Source organism: Macaca nemestrina, chromosome 18 (genome assembly GCF_043159975.1).
Source record: "Macaca nemestrina isolate mMacNem1 chromosome 18, mMacNem.hap1, whole genome shotgun sequence".
Lineage (NCBI taxonomy): Eukaryota > Metazoa > Chordata > Mammalia > Primates > Cercopithecidae > Macaca > Macaca nemestrina.
This window is the reverse complement of record NC_092142.1, coordinates 79,758,381-79,779,547: the sequence shown is the minus strand read 5'-3', so window position 1 is coordinate 79,779,547 and position 21,167 is coordinate 79,758,381. Positions and strand designations below refer to the sequence as shown.

General features: G+C 38.3%; 1 long non-coding RNA gene across 1 annotated transcript in view; it reads left to right on the top strand.

The window, feature by feature from the left end:
• LOC105491215 (uncharacterized) overlaps positions 1 to 5,141 on the top strand; it is a 58,794-nt gene extending 53,653 nt beyond the window's left edge. The window contains exons 3-4 of the long non-coding RNA XR_011616193.1: positions 2,819 to 2,922; positions 4,649 to 5,141. This is a non-coding gene — a long non-coding RNA (uncharacterized lncRNA). The remainder of the gene's footprint in view (positions 1 to 2,818; positions 2,923 to 4,648) is intronic.
• The last annotated feature ends 16,026 nt before the right edge of the window (positions 5,142 to 21,167 follow it).

Here is a 21,167-nt window from a genome sequence, read left to right as displayed (position 1 = left end):
ATGGAGTCTGTGGAGTGGTTGGTAGGATCTGCATCCTGTCTTCCCAGGAACATGCTCTCCCAACCACTCAGCCATACAGTTCACCTCAGTATTCTGGCTAGGATGAGAAAGAAGTAATCTTCATGAACGGTGTCCTGCGTGGCTGGGGAAGCTGGGCATTCACCACTATGCCCTCGCTTTCCCCCGTGGGAGAAACTGGTCAACAGGGATCTTTTTTTGTCCCTGAGCTGTGCTGTCTTGGAGGGCAGATGACATGGATAGTATTAACTGTTCTTGTTACCCTCGTCAGTGCACCTAGCCTGAGAGTTTTTGTGCCAATAGTGTGCTGAAACTTTTCCACTGGACTCTCCCAAAGACACTCCTATCTATTGGTAATTGTTAAAGTTAATGCTTCTGTGGAGTGAGGCGTGATGATGGTAGAAAGCTCTGATTCCACCATTTTGCTGATGTCAGTTTTAATTTCTAACTGTTCACCTTCCTTCTGACATTTTGTCCCTGGGCTCTGATTGTCACTCTCATTCCCTGAGCTCTGATATGTACCAAGAGCATGTCTCTTTCCTTCCCCTCTGTAGTTAGCCTCACAAAAACAAGAGTTTATATGGATCATTGTGTTCGTGATAGAGTCCCTGTTTTAGTGCTTAGTGCTTTTAGCCTTAAATTCCGTCTTCTCTGGTATTACTGCTTCCTTTCCTCCTTTGTTTTTCATTGTGTTTTCCTGGTGTCTGTTTGTCCATCCCTTTATTTTCAACTTTTCTTTAGCATAAAGACTGATATGCTTAATCTTATATTTTACATTACTTTAAAATTTACATTCATAATTATTTAAATTATCAATGTGTTTTTGTTTTTTCCTCATTTTCTGATTTCATTGGATTGCTATTCATTCTATTTTCCTTTTGTTTTCTCCTTGTTAATTTAGATGTTTTATTGAAATTTTTGTTCTGTTCTCTTTTCTCGTGCTCATTAGACATCTATGTACTATTTTTTCTTTTTTTTTTTTGCAAGTGAGATTCCAGTGTTTCGTCCAGAAAGGCACATTATTCCTCCACCATGGTCTTCTTCTCCCTGTGTACCTTGATCCTGTAGGAGACGAGACCTCTAAAGTGATCCCTTTCCCTCTTTTCTCCTCGTCACCCCTTCCCACTCCCTAAGGTGAGATCCTTGGAATATTTTTACGTCTCTTCTCCCTCTCCACCTATAACTCCTAGATTTTCCTGGAATTCTCTAGGATTTTACTCCTGGATGATTATTGGAATTTTCCTTGCTGTACATCCCTCCTGTTTCCAATGGACTTATGTAGCATTTACACGACAAACCCCCCAGTAGCCATGAATATCCACTTAACCTGTCTATATTGGGTTTGTTTTTCATCAGTGTTTTCTTTCCTCTCATCTCCCTATATCTTGAAGTCTCAATCTAACTCTCTCTTTTGAAGATCTTTGTTTGATTATTTTCTTCAGATGGGAATTGCTGGTGGTATACTCTTCACATTCTTGTGTGTTAAGTTTCCTTCTTTTGCCCTGGTGGGTGAATGCCATCTTGAATAAGTAGAGGATCATAAGTTGTTTTCAGCTTAGCTATTGGCAAATGTCATTTCCATTGTCTACTGGCTTCCAATGTTGTCAATAAGAAGTCAGATGCCAATTTTTCCCTTTGCAGATACTGTGTACTTTGTGTTTATTAGCTTGTCAGCATTTTGTTTTGTTTTCGTTTTAAACTTTCAGGAATCTTACCAGGACATGCCCAAATGAGTGTTTTTCTTTATCAATCAAGTCTAGAACTCTGGGAGTCATTTCAATCCCTAGATTCCAGGGTCTCTTCAGTTTAGGATAATTTTTTGTATTACACACTTTGTAATCATTCCCTCTCCTTTGTTTCCTTTTTTCCTAAAATTCATATGATTGCTCATGGTAGACCTCCTGGATCCAGCCCCAAGTCTCAACTTTCCTCTTATTTGTCCATGATTTTGCTTGATCCATATGGTGAGAATTATTTTCCAATGTATTTCTAGTCACTAGTTCATATCTCTCCAATGACCATTCTCTCTTTAACTCATCTATCCAATTGTTCAATGGAACAGCTGCCAGATAAAGTACAGAACAACTAATTAAATGTGAATCTCAAATAAACATTGAATAAATTTTTAGTGTAAGTATGTTGACTATAGCATGGGACATAATATACTAAAATTATTTACTATTTATGTGAAATTCAAATTTAATGGAGTGTCTTGTAGTTGTTCATATGTAGTTGCTTTAATTCTGGCAACACTATTCAATGGAGAAATCATATCTCTGAGGTTCCAGACATTCTTTTTGTGTATGCATTTGGATTCTCCTTAAGTGTCCTTGTTTATTTGCTTCATTCTTTGTTGTTTTTAGAATCTTCAGTTCACTGGCCAGGTGTTTTGTTTGTTTGGGTTGGTCTTTCTCTCTTTGGATGCTGAGTTTCCCATATTATGTTATTTTAAAAGCAGTCAGAGATCTGCTTGTCACGGGCCCCAAGAGGAGGTTGACCTCTGACTGGTAGAAGATAAAGGAATTTTTCCCGTAGCAGGAAGGCGGAGGGTATATGGTACAAGGTGTTCAGCAGTCCCATGCTGAGGGTAGCCCCTCTGTGCCAAAGTGTCTTTGTGCTCTTCTAGCTTCACAGATGCAAAGGATTAAGTTCACCTGTTGAGTGTCTTTGTGGCCTCTAAGAGCCATGGATCCCAGACATACTCATATAGGACTGACACTATCTCTCACCTCAGGAGTCCTCGTAACACCGCAGATCACAGTTTTTTTGCAAATTTGTCATTAGCAATCTCTGCTTCCAGGTTTTCAGATACTGGTTCCGTGGCTCTTCCTGAACTCAAAATAAGGAAACTCCATAGACACTGCCCACTGGAACTCATTCCCATCTACCCTCCACTCTGTCCAGGTAAGAAACCAACCATCTTAAGAGAGGAACCAGGCAGGAGTCAGAGGGGAAGTTATCAAAATACCCCAAATATTCAAATTGCTGAAGGAAACAATAATCAGATTAGGTGTGGTGAAAGACCTGGAAAAAAATTAGAAAAAAAATATTGAAGTTTAAGAGGATTCTACTCTTGGAATATATCACAGTTGTCTTTATGTTCTCACTTCGTTTAAACCAACCAAAACTGAAATCAGAGAGGAGGCATTATGAATGTGATCTATGCAGAGAAGATAACAAGGATGCTGTCTAGCTAGAGTCACACATGGCTTGGGATGACTGTATTACAACAGATATAGAACATTTCATTATCTTGGGGGGTTCTACTGGACAGTCCTACAATTAGTTGTCCTTACTCACAGAGAAGTCCTTGCCTCTCCATTACAAACACTGGCTAACCAATCTGCATGTATATATCTTGAGGTAAAAATGATATTTTTCGTACATGTATTGTTTTAATGTAGCACTTGAACCTGGAGGACATCATGCTGAATGAAATAAGTCAGGCACGAAAGCGCAAATATCACATCATCTCACTTATGCATGGAATTTTGAAAAATCAAATTCATAGAAGTAGAAAGTAGAAGGGTGGTACTGGAGACTGGCTAGGGGAAGGAGAAGAAGAAACGAAGAGATATTGGTGCAAGTGTACAAAGTTTCAGTCATACAGGAGGAATAAGCTATTGAGATTTATTGCATAATATAATGACTATAGTTAATAAAAATGAATTCTATATTTCAAAATTGCTGAGAGAGTAAATTTAAATGTCTTATGACAAACATAATAATTGAGGTGATGGATATATTAATTATCTTGCTCTAATCACTTCATATTGAATAAATGTATCAAAACATCATATTGTACCCCACAAATATATACAATTGTGAGTTGCCATTTTAAAATATTATGAATTTAGGTCAGGCACAGTGGCTCACACCTGTAATCCCAACACTTTGGGAGGCTGAGGCAGGAGGATCACTTGAAGTCAGGAGTTCAAGACCAACCTGGCCAACGTGGTGAAACCCTGTCTCTACTAAAGATACAAAAATTAACTGGGCGTGGTGGTGCATGCCTGGAATCCCAGCTACTCAGGAGACTGAGGCAGGAGAATCATTCAAACTCGGGAGGTGGAGGTTGCAGTGATCTGGGAGATTGCACCACTGCACTCCAGCCAGGGCAACAGTGATACTCCGTCTCAAAAAAACATTATTAATTTAAAAATATTTTAAGTGATCAACTGTTGCTCTACCCCAATCTCATTGGAGAATAAGATTCCACTGCAGTTCTAAGTCATTATGTGCTGAGTAAAGTGGTTAACTAATGATTTGAAAGAATACAGGAGAGAGGGTAGGAGAGTGAGCAACAGGTGGAGCCTCTGTTTTCTTTACGGAAAAAAGTAAATAACTCTTTGTTTAGTTAGAGAGCACTTAATTTTAGGATGGACTTCACTGGAGGATAAATGGCTCAGTACCCGCCTCCATGATTCTGGAGGCAAAGGCACTTGTAGCTCCATCACTGGCCAGCTGCATAACAGGCCCATGTCTGTCCTGGCCAAGCCTGTTTTGCTGTCTGGTTGCTGCCACCAAGAAGCCTTCCCAGAACCATGCCCTCCTTCCTCATGCCTGTGCTTTCTGTGTTGTATTTCTTTGTGTTTTCTTTTTACTTAAAATTTTCTCCCCCCACTGTAAGCCCCATGAGGACAAGGACCGTGACTGGTTCTGCTCACTGCCGTATCTTCAGTACCTAGTACGTAACAGGACATCAAGAAATATTAGTTTAATGGAAGATTAAATCAACAAAACGGTAAGTTCCTGATGCTCGTAGGTATGTGCTATCCGGGTTCTGCTTCATTATGGAATGGGAGATTGGCTGCCAGAGGCAAGAGCATGTTTCATTTACATTTACGCATTTGACCCTGAAAAATGTCACCAGATTTTGCAAGTTATTTACAATGGTGTCTTGGAATGACTGCAGGCTCATAAATAACCAGGAAAGATAAGGCTGAAGAAAAAACAGTTGAAGAATCAGTTGCTTGTTTTAAAAACTCATTTCACAATGCATTATTTTCTTACCAAAGAGGCAGGAAGCTCAATGTCTATAAAACTTTAAAGTAAGCATTTCCCTTTAAAATGAAGACACACTCTTAAACCTCTCTGTGAACCAATCTCTCCATAAAAATTTATGATGTATTTGAATTAGAGTGTGCTAATTTAAGTGTGATGCACAAAGAACACTGCAAAGGAAAAAACAAACCCTAATTTTATTTAATCTCAAATAATAACTAATAATTGCACAAGAAATAATCAGGATCTTTGAAAATATAAGCAGTCTTTTACATTGCCATTGGTAGCTTAAATGTGTAGCCCAGCAATCAGAACAAGGAGTCAAAGTTTCTTTTCAAGGATCTGAAGTAAAAAGGCAAATAGCAAAGCATGTGCCCAAACAGGCAGCTTGGAGTAACTCCCTATCCCAGGATGCTCAATGCTTTTGTAAAAGAAATATCAATCGGGAATGTTCTTCTAACATAAATAAGCTAGAGGAAATATCTTGATTTTTAGAACTGATAGGACTTCAAAACAGGAAAATCTTCAAAGCCGATGCATTTTTTTTTTTTTTTGAAAGAACAAGGTATTTCTTCCCAAGGCAGCATTCGTGCCCTGGAACTAGCTGAGCAATCCTCCTGCTGACCTTTCCCCTTGTTCTGAAAGGCTTAATGATGACTAGTATGCCATTTCTCATGCGTCTTGAGTAAATGTGGTGTTCTGAGTTTTATTAGGTTGGTGCAAAAGTAATTGCAGTTTTGCCATTAACAGTAATTACAGGCCTGGCACAGTGGCTCACACCTGTAATCCCAGCACTTTGGGAGGCCAAGGCAGGTGGATCACGAGGTCAAGAGACTGAGACCATCCTGGCCAACATGGTGAAACACCATCTCTACTAAAAATACAAAAATTAGCTGGTGTGGTGGTATGTGCCTGTAGTCCCAGCTTCTTGGGAGGCTGAGGCAGGAGAATCACTTTTACCGGGGAGGCGGAGGTTGCAATGAGCTGAAATCATGCTACTGCACTCCAGCCTGGTGACAGAGCAAGACTCCATCTCAAAAAAAAACCAAAACTGCAACTACTTTTACACCAACCTAATAGTTCCTAATTAAACTCTATATTCTTCACAAATACTCTGTCTTGAATGGTAACAATAGACACTGGGACTCCTAGAGGGGGAAGGAAGGTGGGGGGCAAGGGTTGAAAAATGAACTGTTGTGTACTCTGCCCACTTCCCCAGGTGACAGGATGTTTCTTACCCCAAACGTCAGCATCGTGCAACATACTCACGTTACAAACCCGCATATGTACCCCCTGAATCTAAAACAAAAGCTGAAAGTATATGAAAAAACTGGGGTGGGAGTTGGAATGAACTTTAGATATGTAGTAAGTTTGTTTGAAAACTGTTCATTTCTCATGCTTTCATTAAAAAATAATTTTCTTCAAGAAACCCCTAATTCTCCACCTTCGGAATGAGAAGTGCATTTGAATTTCAAGAAGGTATGGGCATGAGAACCTTGCAGTTTTCTAATTTGTGGACACAAAGTAATTCTTATAATGCCAACCATAGGTTTCCTCTACAAACCCCTTGTAATTCCTTTCTGAGTTATCTCCCTTCTAGAATCTTGGGGCATCTGAAAAACTCAAAGCTATGTAAACACAACATATTGGTTGTTGGAGACAGGATAGCTTCTTGTCTTCTTTCCCTTGTGATATGGTTTGGCTGTGTCTCCATCCAAATCTCAACTTGAATTGCATCTTCCAGAATTCCCATGTGTTGTGGGAGGGACCCAGGGGGAGGCAATTGAATCATGGAGGCTGGTCTTTCCCGTACTATTCTCCTTATAGTTGATAAGCCTCATGAGATCTGATGGGTTTATCAGGGGTTTCTGCTTTTGCTTCTTCCTCATTTTCTCTTGTTGCTGCCATGAAAGAAGTACCTTTCGCCTCCCGCCATGATTCTGAGGCCTCCTCAAATTTGCGGAACTGTAAGTCCAATTAAACCTCATTTTCTTCCCGGTCTCAGGTATGTCTTTTTAGCAGCGTGAAAACGGACTAATACACCTTGTTTTCTCACTGTGGGGTTGCAAACATTTGTAAATGTGGCCACCTTAGAACAGATGTTGAGTGGAAATAAGAATTGCAGGGTAGCAGTGAAGCCAGTTGCCTTATGTAGGACCACGTTCTCTGTTTTCACGCCTTTTCTTGTCCTCCCCTTAAAAGATGTCTCCTTCTAGTGTTCTACCAGAGTTCCTTAGTCTTCTCATTTGCCTTTCTAGCCAAGCTTATTTTTATAAAGGATGGGATCAATTTATTGATGCGATTGAGATGGACCCTCCTTCTAGAGGCAAGGCATTCTAATGGAATATTAAAATTGTAAAGATGACTCCCCCAGGCTCCAAAAAACAAACCCTTGGCCCTGAACAGTCCTGTTAGAACTAAGTCTGTAGGGAAGTTTGTGAAAGTAACTCGCAAAGCTACTCAATATAGATATTAAACAGCCTAGTTTTTCCTAATTATGTCTAATTTCAACTGTGTGCTCTGGATACTACTGGCTCCCCAGTGATTGGGTTGAGTATAAGCCCCCAAATATGAGTAAAAGAAGGAAAAGTTAATTCAGTCACCGAGTCTTGCTAGCATATTAAAAATTGGATAAATTAATGTTCAATCATATGTTTTGACTTTGGCCAACCAGACGAGGCCAAGTTTTGGATTTGAACTGCTTAGAATTCTTCAGGCAAGTCTTGATGGAGCACTTCTTGGACAGTTAGAACTTCACCAGGTTCACTGGAGAACTCAGATGAGGCCAACACATCATCCACACTGGTTTCCGTTGGAGAGCTTTACTGTTGAGAGGTCTTTCTCATAGCCCCAAAATGACAAGTGCAAGTTGAGTACATCAGTATTTATCAACCAGGTGCCATGTTGTGCCCCAGGAGACATTTGACAACGATGGGGTGTTACTGGCGTCTGGTAGGCAGAGGTCAGGGATGCTGCTTAACATCTTACAATGCACAGGACAGTTGCCACAGCAAAGCATTAGCCAGACCCAAATGCCAGTAGTGCCAAGGTTGAGAAGTCCTACAGTAGAGAATGCCGAATGTGAAAACCAGAAGCAACATCTGTCAGTGGTGAAAGGGATGTGTATGGGGCTTAGAGTAGAAGCAAAGCCAGAGTCAGGATACAGGTAGATTCTGGAGAACTGGAAGTGAGGACCAAAACCAGGAAAAAAGTGACAGAAGCTAAGACCGTGGCTATGATCCCGGTTGCAATACCTGAAGCTCCCTTGGCTTATGTGGTGGGGGACTGGACTTGCCTAATTTCTAGGCATGGAGTTGGGGCTTGTAACAATGGTGGGAGATGGGCAGTGCTTTGGGAATGTAGCTGACCACTGCATGGGTGCTAACTAGCCCAGGGGTCTTAAAGAATTTGTATAGGTCATGAGGATCCACTCTAGCCATTGAATAGTCATAGAATTGAATCTAGGACATCACCATATGCTACTACCGTGCAATTTTACCCATTCTAAGAATCCAAATGCCCTAGTTTAATTTCTAAATATTTGTTTTGTTTATTTTCACTAAAGCATCACGTTAGTGTCCTGTGGAAGGAAGTGAATTCATGGCTGGTGCTTATCTTGATATCTCTTATATCTCATCTCTTATATCTTGATATCTCTTATGTCTTGATATCTCATGAGGCAGTGTGACAGGAAGAAAAATTGTATTTAGTAAAAAAAAACAAAAAACAAAAAACAATAAAGAGAATCTGCCTTTTAAGGGAGGAAGAACATGGTTATCAGAAGTGAATGGCTCTTTGATGGAGTAAAATACTTTGATGAGACTCTGTAGTTGATGAAGATGCCTCTGTCTTGCTTTTTTGACTACTTCTAGGCAAAACCTAGGGTAAGTGAGGGAGCTCAAATGCTTCAGCTTAGAAAATAAGGATTTTGACTGTTTGCGGGCAGCCCAAGAATGAGGGTTTGAGGGGCCCTGTGTGTGAGACTTGGACCCCAGAAATATGGCCAGAGGCAGCCCCTGGGGAGAAACCGAGGCCATGAGAAGTTCCCCATGAAGGAGACATTATGGAAAGTGTGAAAATGACACAGTTTTAAATTAGGTGCATTCTGGCTATGAAGGAGTGGTTGTAAAGAAACCACTTCTGTTACCCCTAAAAGCCTCAGTAAATGTTCGCCACACACTGTAACAGCTTTCGAGTAGTTGCGGGGGAAGAGGGAAGGAGGCTGAGTGGGGTTTAGAAGCAGCAGGGAAGAGAGGTGACCCGCAGGAGGGTAAGCCCTACTCCATCCACTCCTCTTTCCCATTCCCACTCTCTGAGGCACTGGAAAGGTCACAGGACCTCTCCTAGTACACGAGATGGGAGCTTGACCCATTTTATTTGGATGATAAAAGAAAATATGCCCTTATCAAACTAGAGGGTGTTTGGGGGCATCTGGTTTACAGAACTGAGTCAAGGAGAAGAACTGCCAAGCAATGGTGACATCTGCCAACTCTGCAGAGTGGGCCCTGCCTTGTCACACAAGTCTCCTTGGGCAAATGTTTTCTATGTAGATTTTAGAAACTTTCCTGTGACTTTCTCAAGGTCTTTTGGTGACATATGCAGCTTGAAGCTTTTGCAAGGGGCTGGAGTCTAATCCCTTCTTGCCCAGCTTGGCTGCAGGAGAGGGAGGGAGATATGTTAGGAGTTGGCTTTGACTGAGGTGGTGTAGCCTGGGGTTGCAAGGGCTGTTGTCAAGTCTTTCTGGTGGCATCACATGCTTCAGGAGTTGGATGAGTTTTCTGTCATCTTTTGGACTCTGTTACCTTAAGATCTCTTGGTTTTGTTGCATCGCAAAGATCACGTCAGCTATGTCTCCTTGCCGTTTTGAGAGTGCCTGGCTGCCAAACACAGCCGAAGAGCTGCTGAAGAGGCCTCCTGTCAAAGGTGACAAGTTGAAGATGCCAAGGCATTCGCTGCGGTCATTTTTCTTGCCCAATCTTTATCATCTTCCATTAGTCAGGAGTATTAATGGACAGTTCTGGAGTGACCAAATGGCAATAATTCATCTTTCTCCCAATCCTACCAAGGGTGTTTCAATGCAGCTGTTGGAATAGTAATGTCTGTGCATTATTGCTGTTCTCAGGATACTGTAAACTTCTCCCTTTCCTGGATCTTTGCTCACTAAATCAGCCCTAACATTTACTCTTCAGTCTCTTTCTCTTGACTTTCCCCTAGATCTTGCCCCTAGACAGTCACTCAGCTGGTTCCTCTTCATTGCCTCCATCTTAGTTCAATGTTTCTTCTTTGGACAGTCTGGAGTTTTGCTCCCCCTCTTCTCTGCCACTCTATAGTAGGTTTTTTTTTTTTTTCTTAAAATAGTGCATATCGCTACCTGTATTGGCTTGTTTAATGGCTTACTTAGTGTCTTAGTCTTAGTCTGTTGTGTTGCTGTAATACCCGAGGTTGGTAATTTATAAAGAAAAGAGGTTTATTTGGCTCATAGTTCTGCAGCCTGTATGTGAAGCATGGCCAGCATCTGCTTCTGGTGAGGGCTTCAGAGAGGTTCCATTTATGGTGGAAGGCAAAGGGGAACAGCATCACATGGCAAGAAGAAGGAACAGAGAGGAGGAGGTGCTAGGCTTTTTCTTAGCACCCAGATCTTGCCTGAACTAATAGAGTAAGAACTCATTCGTAGGGATGGCACCAAGATATTCATGTATGATCTAACCCCATGGTCCAAAAGCCTCCACTAGGCCTCACTTTCAATACTGGGGATCAAATTTCAACATGAGATTTGCAGGGGACAATTCCCTTACCACATCACTTGCTTATTATCTTTCTCCCTCTACTAGAATATCAGCTCAAGAACAGGATTGCATCCGACATGCTCACCACTGTATCCCCCCCATGCACACCTGTGGCCTGCACATAATAGGTTCTCAGGAAATATTCATGTAATAAGTGAATAACTGAATGAATGAATGAATGACTAAATGAAATGTCTCTTTATAACAAGCAAATGTAACAGTCCTTTTTAAGCTCTCGTCCTCTTCGTTGTCCCTGGTGGATTCCCACCACACTCAGAATTCCTTTTCACCTTTCCATGCATATGAGACCCCACCAATCAAGTGGTGGTTTTCTTAGCTTTCTATCTCCTACCACTTTTTGTCTTGCTCTGGGAAGTCCACTGTCCTTTCTGTTATAGGAACATGGTAAGGTTATTCTTCATGGTTAAGAGCACAAGCTCTAAACCCAGCTGGATCTGTTTTTGAACTCCAGTTCCGCTTATTGCTAGCTGTGTGATATTGGGAAATTCTCTATGTTCTGTAACCCTTACCTCTCTCAACTGTAAAATGGAAGTAATGATAGTACCTATCTCATAGGTGGCAACTACATGGGGCTGCACACTCAAGGAACGAAGGAAGTTTCAATGAATGCCAACTTTATAAAGACAGTGTCGAGGCAGCCCAGTGCAGTGGTTTGGGAGCCAGAAACAGCATGTGGGCTGGAGTGTGGTTGCAGGAAAGGAAGTCAAAGATACAGGTTGAGGGTGGAATAGAAAGACCCTGGAACATCATCCTGGGAGCTTGAGATTTTATTCTACATTTCTCTTGTTCTTACCTATTTAGGGAGATGGATCTCTGCAGTGAGTGGAAGAGTTCCCCTTGGCCCCCAAGGTTATATCCATCTAGAAGCTCAGCATGTAATTTGGAAACAGTGCCTTTGCGGATATAATTTAGGTAAAACGAGATGAGATCATACTGGATTAGGATGGGCTCTAAGTCCAATGAAAATGTCTTTATAAAAAACAGGAAAGAACCCACAGCAACACGAGGAAGAAGGTCATGTGAAGATGGAGGCAGAGATTGGAGGGATGAAGCCACCAGTCCAGGAATGTCAGCAGCCACACAGAAGCTGAAAGGAAATGAAGGATTCTCTCCTAGAACCTTTAGAGAGAATGTGGTCCTGTGAATACCTTGATTTTGGACTTGCCCATAGCTTGTATACTCTTACTTTGGATACAATTTTATCCAAACTTGGCTAAACAGTTTCTCGGCCTATAGAAAATTTAAAATGGAAAAGATTCAACTTGATTCTTACAGATTCAAAGCAAGATAAATGATGGGAACATAGGAGGAGACCAGGAAAACCTATAAAAAGCAAAAATATGAAGTGAACATTGTGGTAGCTTTAAGATGTTTAGTGTAGCTGCAGGCACCCTATACATGTGAAAATCCCCAAGGGGATCCCCATATCACAGTGTGGTGTGATATTTGACATTCGTGATCATCTAGAGACATACAGAAGAGGTGAATCTATGTTCTGTATATTCTGCCTAAGGCAGAGAAATGTTTAGCTCCCTTTAAAATAGTTCCATAATTCTTTCTAAAAACCTTTCCTTGAAAACTGTAAGCTTCCCATATCTGGAGCATTTCACTTTAAATATTTGGATAAATACATTATCTTCTTACTTAGAGATTTCATGTGTTTAGGGATTGTCTTCTAAATTCTTCCTAATTCATATAGCTGCTAACACTTCCTGCAGAGCTAAACCATTATGGATATGAAATAAAGACCTATTGATTTGACTTACCTTTACTTGTAAAAGCTTCTGAGCATTATAACTTCATTTAATCTCTCAGTTTTTACAGTTTCAAGAGTTTGTGTCACAATTAGAAGAATTCAACTGCACCTCCGAGTGACAGCAGTTGCTTTGGTTAGTGTGTCATCTCAGGAGACTTGAGAACGCTTTGTCTGTGAGGGAAGTGAGACACTTTCAGAGCCTCACTTTAGAAGGTGTGAACTGGCTAGATAATGAACCCCAGGGCTAACACTGCTATAGCAGTGGGAAAGAGGTGATGGGTTTTCAGTTTGGACCTCAAACATCTTTACTTCTCCATTAGAAGGAACGAGATGGCGAGACAATGGAACAGGCAAAGTGAACACAGATGTAAGACAAAATTCTGGTGAGAGAGCTGGAGCATCACTCAGCTATTCCTGACATGTAGAACAAGCAACTAGAAATTTGCAGAAAGGAAGTGAAGTCTCCATAAAGACGTTTTTAAAGTAAGCTTGAAGTATTTGGAGACAATTCAGTGTTACATAAAATCTGCAAATCTCTGGATAAAGAAGCAGAGATCCCAGCATGGGACAAATGGAGCCTCAATGGTGGGAAGAAGACAGACAAGACCAGGGCAGAATGCATCTCTTCCTTTCTCTTGGCTTTCCTGGATAAGGACTGCATCATTCCTGTGGAAGGACAGGCCATCAGCTCTGAAACACTGTATGTAGTTTCCAGTATATACTGATAGCTGTGTGATGTTGGGAAAATTCCTAACCCTGTCTAACCCCCACTTCCCTCATCTATAAAATGGAAATAATGATAGTACCTACCTATCTCATAGGTGGCAACTACAAGGGGTAGCACACTCAAGGAATTAAGGAAGTTTCAATGAACGTCAACTTTATGAATACAGTGTTCATAAAGGCAGGTCAGTGTAGTGGTTTGGGAGCCAGGAGCAGCTCGTGGGCTGAAGTGTGCCTAAAGGAGACAAGGTCAGAGATGTTGCTAGTAATGGAGGATAAAGGATGCAGTTCTCATTACTGACTTGGAATCATTCATTCATTCACAGAATGTGTTTTGTCAACTTACTAAAACACTAAGTTAAAAAATCCCAGGTTTTGTTTATTATAGATACCAAGACTTAGTGGACCCAAGGTTAATGACATCCAGTACACATCAAGTGTGTACTGCTTCTGTGCCAAGCGTCCTTCATCTAGATGTTCATGGATCATATTTGGGAGGAATGAGGAATTCCTGGAAATTTATACAAAATTCAGTGTAGTTGCATGTGTGTACTTTCACGGCCAGCCAACCAATAGCTTTCACTATGTTTCCCAGGATCTGTGACCCTAATAGGGATAAACGGCAGCCTTTTAGAATACTCTCTTAAAATTTTATTATTGCCATAATACATAAATAATACAGTGTTGAAGTTGTCATATGCATACGAACAAAAAGAAAAATTATTAATGCCAAAGACTAATTATATAGCTATTCCTACAGATTTCAAATATTAAAAACATTATATATGTATAAAAATATGCACACACAACAACTAAAATACACTTTAAATATGTATACAATCATTCAGTGCTTAACAGGGATATGTTCTGAGAAATGTGTCATTAGGTGATTTCATCAATGTGCAATTATCAGTGTACAGTACTTGCACAAACCTAGATAGCATATATATATAGTTTTATTTATAAACATTTCTTCACATGGAAAAACAGCTGTTCCAGCACCATTACTGAATATCAATCATTTCCCCTACTTGATCTGCAATGCCAATATCAAGTACTATATATCAGGTTATATACGCTCCATAGTAATCTCATGGGACTACCGTAGTACATGCAGTCCGCTGTTGGCTGAAATGTCATTATGTAGCTCATGACATGTTATATATACTATATATTCTTAGAGAAAATAATGGTATACAACAAAATATTGGTTAATTGTTTTCCCATCTTGAAAATCATGCATGCCTTTTCTTATAAAGAAATACACATTTACATAATCATTCTTGACAGCTGTAGAGTAGTAAATTTATAATAATTTAGTGAAGCATTTAAGATTTTTCTGGATTTTCCCTACTATAAATGGCACCTAGATGTGTAATACTTTTTGCCCACTTATCCAATTATGTTTAAGGATAAATTCCAGGAGTAGCCTTCCTAAGCTACTTTTAAAGTCTTTTGATGTTTTACCCAGTTGCTTTTTAAAACATTTTATATCAATTTATACCTCAAGGACAGTGTAGGAGGGTGCCTCCTTCCTCTTTTCTATCCTTTAGCCAAAATTGGGTATGATTATACTTTATATCTCTGTTAATAAGATAGTTAAAACAGCAATCTCAATATTTATTTCAGTTTCTTTGGTGGTTAGCCACATTAAACATATTTTAACATTTTTGTGGCTGTTTTTATATTTTCTGAAAATTGTCTTTTGTTAGTGTCCTTAGCACCTTAGGACTTCACTCATGAGAATTTTTTTACATATGAATCCGGCAGCACATATGCTGCAAATAAATTTTTTGGTTTGGTTTGTGCTTAACTGAATATTTCTAGAATGAAAATTTTAACCTTTTATGTAGCCAGATCTTAAACTGTTTCATTTAAGTGTTGCTCTTTCATGTTATATTTAACTAGATATGAGATTATATAAATATTCATCAGTGTTTTCTTCTAGAGACTTCATAGTTTCATTTTGACACTTTGTCTTATTTCTATACTTATTTCTATTTTTATGTCACTCAACATATATATATATATATATGGGGCTTATATATAAGGGGCTTATAATAGTTATTATTTACTTCTCACTCACTTTACATATTAGCTGTAGGTTAGCTTTGGTGCTATTCCAGGTGTGCCTCATTCTGGGACCCAGACTGAAGAGGAAACCTCTACTCTGGGCTCCTGGAGAGAAACAAAGAGCAACAATGGGAGCATGCAATGGCATATAGAACTACTATATTGGGGTATTTGTCACTTCTGTTCACATTTCATTGGCCAGATCAAGTCACATGGCTAAGCCTGATGTCAATGAGGCATGGAATTGTAATCTCATGGGAAGGGCAGCTCATAATTCAGAACTAAGTACAATGTACCTTATTTTTAGAGTAGGGTCTAACTTTATATTTTTCCAAATACTTAGCTAATTGCTTCAATACTATTTATTAATAACCTGATTTTTTACACTACTCTGTGGTACCACTTTTATCCTATATCACATTCTAATAGGTCCTTCTTCCTGTTGCTAAACTTTGTGTTGGGTTTCACTGAGTACCAGGACAATGAGTGCTTTTTAAGGCAGATAGGGTAAGGCCCACTTTATTTCCCTTCATTTAAAAAGAGTCTTGGGGCAGGGAGTGGTGGCTCACGCCTGTAATCCCAGCACTTTGGGAAGCCGAGGCAGGTGGATCACTTGAGGTCAGGAGTTTGAGACCAGCCTGGCCAACGTGGTGAAACCCCGTCTCTACTAAAAATACAAAAATTAGTTGGGCGTGGTGGTGCCCGGCCGAGGCACGAGAATCACTTGAACCTGGGGGGTTGAGGTTGCAGTGAGCTGAGATGGTGCCATTGTACTCCAGCCTGGGTGACAAAGTGAGACTTTGTCTCCAAATAAATAAATAGTCTTGGGTATTCTCTATTTACTATTCTAGTTGAATTTTTGAAAACCTATATTCATTCCTAAAAAAGAAGCCCTATTGAGATATAGATTGGAATTGCCTTATATACGTGGATTAATTTAGAAAAGAACCGATTTGTTTGCAATATTATCATTTCATCCATGAACATAGTATACCACTTTATTTGTCCAGGTCTCTATTTTTTTATTTTTCTTAGAGTTTTGTAGAGTTTTAAAAGCATGTCTTAAGCTTCAAATTTATTTTTTTCAAGAAATATTACAGTTTTTGATACTTTTGCAAAATTAGTTTCCCCTATGATATTTTATAGGTAGATGTAACTGGTTTTTTCATTCATCATTTTTTTTTTACAGGAGTAAGAAATATTTTAAAAGGAGGGGGAATCTTACTGATATTTATGAACTATTCCTCTAACCCTAGTGCAGTAGGATTGTTTAACCAAGAATACAGTTGAATTTATCAAAGGCTTTTCTTTTTGTATTTCAAGCTCTCCACAGGATTTTTTTTCTTGTTTCTATTATTAAATTATAGTGATTTTATAATATTGAACTATCCTTGCATGTCTAAAAATAATGCTGACTCGACACAGTGATATTCTTTGAATATGCAGTTGTATTTAACTTGCTATAATTATTTGGATGACCTTTTTGTATCTGTATTTAAATTTTAATTTGTCTTTAAATTTCCTTCTTTAGGGATATTTTTGCCAGCTTTTTCTGTGGTATCAGAGTTACACTGATTTTATTAATTAGAGAATCTTCTTTTTAAAATAACATTTTAGAAGAGTTTGAAGGATCTAGGAATTAATTCCTTTCTTAAAAGTATTCAGTTGGTCCTAAAACATGTTGGGGAAAACTTGTTTTCTTTTTACTTCTTACATGGCCATTTGGATTTTTGAGTTTTTGAGTCAAATTATTAATAAATGATATTGAAGCAATTAGTTAAATGAACTCTAGTCAATTTTAGCTATTTATAATTTCCAGCAAAATTTTCCCACTAGTTAAGATTTAAAAATTGATTGACATAGCCTCTAAGGTATCTTGTAGTATTTAAAATATTTCAGAAGTTGTAAATTAAAAACAATATTGAAATTTCAATTTACAAGATTTTTAAGATACGAACAAAGGCAGAACAAAGGTGTCAACTCCATCTGCTACCAGCAGATGGCGATAGCAGTCACTTTGTCACTTTATGTTACTTTAGATTTAAGAACAAATGGACTTTCAACGCCTTCCAGAACCTGATCTCTTTAGGAGACCTTTTACCATTCCTAGCATCATGTAAGAATGCTTCTCTCTTCCCTCCCTCCTTCCTTCCTCCTTCTATTTCTCCCTTCCTTCCTTCTTTTTGTCCTCCCTCTTTTTCTCCTTCCCTGTCTTCCTTTCTCTTGTCTAGACTTGGAATACATTAGGCTTTTCAGAAAACTGGAGATTGGATTTGCTTTTTGATTTATATTTAATTCCTGATTTTTAAATTTCATGTCCTTTTCCAGCTTCTTAAAAAGTTAAGTGCTTAGTTTATTTTCCATATTATTTAATAATGAAAGCATTTAACTCCATAAATAACTCACTGATTAACACCTTGACTGTATTCCATTGGTTTTGATATCATCTATTTTCACTGTAATTAATATCTAAATAAGGTCATTGCAATTTTGTTATCTTCTTATACGTAATTATGTAGGACAGAATTTGTTTTATGTTCCATGAAGGAAGGTCTTTAATATCTAACTCCCTATAGTTATGAAGTTGTATAGGGCAGCAAAGTTGTAACATGAAAGGTTCACTGATGAATTAATTATTTATAAAATTGCTCTTATCTTCAAGGTTTCTTTACCAGTAAGACTGGGGCCTATACCTGTTGGTCTGGTCATATTTCTTTGTCTAGTAACCTCTAGTTGATTATTGCATATTTTTCTGACAAAACATAGCAAATATATTAGGTTTGATTAAAAAGAGATCCTGTAGAATTTTATGAAGTTGATGAAAGCGATGTTGGAGAACTGCTGGAATCACTCAAATTTCTTTGTTAAATTAGGATCTGGCAGAATGCTGCTAAAAGAGAAAAACCTACAAGGTGATGACATGATAACTTCAGAGAAGAAATATCTAAATAGAAAATCATTAAAAGGACCTTTGGGAAGCTGATAAAGGCTTTGATTTTTCTTAAGAAAAATCACTCTTGATTATTCAAACATGAAGGATGGCTGTATCCTGAGCTCCTAAATTTTGTCAGAACAAATATGCAAAAATCAATGTTTAATTTTTCCCAGCACTTTGGGAGGCCGAGGTGGGCAGATCACTTGGGGTCAAGAGTTCAAGACCAGCCTGGCCAATATGGTGAAACCCCATCTCTACTAAAAATACAAAGAAAAAAAAAATTAGCCAGTCGTGGGGGTGAGCACCTTTAATCCCAGCTACTCAGGAGGCTGAAGCAGGAGAATCGGCTTGAACCTGAGAGGCAGAGGTTTCAGTGAGCCGAGATCACGCCACTGCACTCCAGCCTGGGTGACAAGAGTGAGACTCGGTCTCAAAAAATAAATAAATAAATAAATAAATAAATAAAAATAAAAATGTTGGTTCCTTAATTTCATTAAATATGCAATAAAATAGACTCTCTGTGATAATTTTTTGTTTCAATTTTCAAGATAAAGTTCTACTCCAACTTTTTTTTCACATTATAAAATTTTGAACTTCCTTATAAGGGGATTTGCTTTAAAAGGACTATTCTCAGAATCTATTATTCTCAGGAAATTCCTGTAATTTATTTATGGCATTATTGTACTTTATTATGTGTTCTGTGTCAGTGGTCCACAACCTTTTTGGCACCAGGGACCAGTTTCATGGAAGACAAGTTTTTCATGGATGGATGGGAGGAAGGGATGATGTTGGGATGATTCAAGAGTATTACATTTATTGTGTACTTTATTATCAATACATTGTAATATATAATGAAGTAATTATACAACTCACCATAATATAGAATCAGTGGGAGCCCCGAACTTGTTTTCCTGCAACTAGACAGTCCCATTTGCGGGTGTTGGGAAACAGTGACAGATCATCAGGCATTCAATTCTCAGAAGGAACACGCAACCTAGATCCCTCAAATGTGCAGTTTACAATAGGGTTCGCCACTGTGTTGCCCAGGCTGGTCTTAAACTCTTGGCCTCAAGTGATCCTCCCACCTTGGCCTCCCAAAATGTTGGGATTGTAGGCATGAGCCACTGCACCCAGCCCAAAATTCTTTGTAGTTTTTGTTTTTAAAATTAAACTTCTAAACTTTTAATATTCTAGATCTTTTATATATATATATACACACACACACACACATATATATAAAGGATCTTTATACATATATATATAAAGGATCTTTATATATAAATAAATAAATAAATAATATATATATATATATTTTGTCCAATTGACTTTCCTCAAACAGAAATGGCATGTTTGAGTTTTTCCAAATTACAGTTGGTGTCAGTTTTTCTTTGTATTGCTAACATTAAAAAATGTATTTAAATGGAATATTCTGAGGAATAGAACAACCCAAAAAAGTTATTTATCTTACTTTAACTTTTAGTAGCAGTTAGCATTAGATGTTTTACATGATTTTCTTTGAAAAGCTGTGAGCTTTGATAAGTATTTGCTGAATAGTGCATCATATCCTTATTTTGAATTATGACTCTTACTCTTGTAAAATGTCCCCCTTTGTTCCATTTAGTGTTTTTGTCTAGATTTTAAAAAATCTAATATTCATTTTACATTTTTACCATGTCTCTTACAGTTTTTGTTTTTTAAACATGTTATAATCACTTATATATTTGTATTTTGTGAAAAACATGTCGTTTCTGACCCATTGTATTTTGGGGGCCTAATTTAAGAATCATTGCCTCTCTCTGGGCATTTATCCCATTCACCTTGGTCCTTATGATAGATATTGCCCCTGCTACCTTAACTCATGTTTTCTGTTTGTTAACTTCTCGCTGTCTCCTTTATTTTCTACCTTAAGCTGTGTAGAGTATAATGACTTAACTATTATATTTTTCGGTGTTTTAGAGGTTAATATAGCACATAAGTTCTATTAATGAATTATCTTTGGTGTTTTAAATTTGTTTCTTTTTCTAATTGTGGGATCAGGAGCAAAGCAGTTATTTTGGGGCTCCCAATGCTCTGTCTTCCATGTGAGAGAAAGTATTTAGTAAAATTCACTTCCTCCTTCTTCATAGATCTTCGTACCAAATTATTATTACATCGTTACTTTCCCCTTTCCATTTTAAAACTAGATTTAGGCCAGGCACAGTGGCGGGCACCTGTAATCCCTGCTACTCGGGAGGCTGAGGCAGGAGAATTGCTTGAACCTGGAAGGTAGAGATTGCAGTGAGCCGAGATCGTGCTCCAGCCTAGATGACAGAGTAAGGCTGTCTCATACAAACAAACAAAAAACTAGATTTAAAACGACTTAAACTTAAGTATTTTTACCAACTTCAGTTTTATTGCAGCCCCATTCCTAAGATTTAAATTTTGATTACAGCATACAATCAGGCAAATTCTTTTTCAAGAAGGGCACATGAAAAGTATATTTACTGAGTTCTTGTTAATATGAGAATGTTATTGTGTTGTCTATACATGTAAATAACTACTTTCTTTGTATAAAATGGTTACAGTTTTAACCTGTTAAAACTTTAGCTCACCACTTTCTTCTATGATATCTTCAGATTTTGCTTCTGTTGTATTTTTTCTCTTTAGTCATAATTTTTATCATATCTTTGTTCTCCAATCTCCATTTTCCATAATTAACATATTTTCTTTCTTCATCTTAAAATCTTTGTCTTTTTATGCTAAATTCTGCGGGTCAAGGGGAAAGGGAGTATTCTGAAGTTTACTATCCACATCATATACTGTCAATTGTCTGTAATGTTGGTTTTTCTTTTTTTTTTTTTTTTGAGACAGG